The sequence below is a fragment of the Sinocyclocheilus anshuiensis genome, unplaced genomic scaffold (assembly GCF_001515605.1).
Source record: "Sinocyclocheilus anshuiensis isolate Anshui unplaced genomic scaffold, SAMN03320099.WGS_v1.1 scaffold75, whole genome shotgun sequence".
In the NCBI taxonomy this organism is placed as follows: Eukaryota; Metazoa; Chordata; class Actinopteri; order Cypriniformes; family Cyprinidae; genus Sinocyclocheilus; species Sinocyclocheilus anshuiensis.
The window spans coordinates 388,984-391,071 of NW_015549634.1; positions in this window are offsets into that span (position 1 = coordinate 388,984).

Here is a 2,088-nt window from a genome sequence, read left to right on the forward strand (position 1 = left end):
GGTTTCTTGCCATGCTGCGGACGCAAGCTTCAGACGAAGAAGTGAATGATGTGTGCTCCCGGCGCCTATTTATTCTACTGGTGGTGGATGAGGAGATACCCCCTGACAATTTAAAGCGCTTTGAGTGCCTAGAAAAGTGCTATATAAATGTAATTAATTAAAAAAATTAATTATTTATACTATAGTCACACCGGTAGTGACGTCATGGCTGTCGCCGGCCAATGAGTTGGTGTTTTTTCAATGTATGCTTCAGACACGGGTCACGACGAGGCGTCCCCCATAGCGACCCCTAGAGGACGCAGTGTCTCGTTCACTACTCAGGGAACCATGGTTACATAAGTAACCTGAGACGTTCTCTCTTCATTCAACATATTAAACCACATGATTCACACTTAATGCTTAAGACATTGCATTTAAATACGTCTGCTTGTGTGAATCACTAAAATTACATACTAATCAAACACCATGAGCAAATACAAGTCACTCTTCAGTCATCCAGTCTTTAAATCTTAAACTTCGTTGCATGCTTTTTATTGTTGTTGTTGATTATTTCAGGGCCACTTTTCGCTGGAGCGGGTCTTTTGCAGGTCCTCCCTCGAGTCCGGCTCTGCTGATCTCAGATCAGCTCTGTTAAGGCTCATGTGACGTGTATATAAATAAAGCACACGATTAACCTGATCAGAGTTTAATATGCAACACTGGAATGACTGAAGAAGTGAACAGAAGCTCAAGCGACAAATAAATGCATATCAAATTATGTACAGCACTTTGATATTAACAGTAAAAAGCTCAGATAAAAGCAAACAGCTTAAGAAACACTGCAGATCAAATCTATCGGCACAAGATGTGGAATGCGTTTCATTCTTCTCAAAAGGACGTTTAACATTATACAGGCCATGAACCTGAACCTCTATACTCACATTACTGACATTCATGAAGCTGATTAAACCTCGCAATGCATTATTGAGGTAAAACCCAATAAAATGCACGGTTATCCAAACAAATCTCAGGTGAAACAGCAGATTTATTGCTACAGTGCATATTCATTGGTACAAGAACATGGCGAAGCTGCCATTTGATCCAGCTATAATCGTAGCTGATTTTCTAGATTTAATGTGTCCAGCATCTGGATTGGTTTTGGATTCGGTGGCCAATCCCGAGCCAGACTGAGAGGACCTGCGCCCGCTCTGCGCGACCTGTGGCGGATAACCTGATCCAACACTGACGCTCTTTGGCTGATTTCCCACCGATAATGACAACTGTACGCTGTTGTGAGTATAGAGTGATGTAAATCCAATTATGTGCCTGCTAATATCTAGGAAAACTTCTTTATACATATTTAGCTCATAGTTAGAATAGATTTCTGGCATCTACAGTAAGTGCAGTACATTCTACGCTCATCTCTTCTAGATCTATAATGCTCTATTTAGCAAATCTGATACTTATTTCCAAAACCAGTGGTTCTCAACTGGTCATAAGCCATAAATGTATTTTACGTATGTTTTTTTTTAAAGTCAGCAGAGAACAACGATGCTTGATGCAATAAATTAAATGCACACAATACAGTATAGACAGATTGTTTGTAATGCATTCAACAATAAATAAAAATCAGATACACTTTAAAAATGTATATATATACATATATTCTTGTATATATATATACATATACATATATATATATATATGGGTCAAAGACGACAAAGGGTTTAAGCATAAAAACGATGTGTAATACTGCTTTAAATTGTTGTTTTTCCCAAAAAATTTAAAAGGTTTTCTGTTTAATTTAATTGCAATTTAGTTTTTGTTTTTCTGAGCAAAAAATAAATATCATACGCATGCAAAATCTGTACAGTTTCCGCATCTGTACGCAATTTCAAGAACCGTTGCTCTATAAAATAGTCATAACTTAATATTTTTCAACTAAAACATCAACAAGGCTAAAAGTAGCTCATAACTTGCCGATTTAGGAGAAAATCTTAAAAATAATGGGCATCAGTCCTAAATTAAGGACTCTAAAGTATTGCTCTGAGTATTTCACAAAGCGTTTCTTAGAAATGTAAAATTACTCATGAAAAAAAAAAGTTGTTT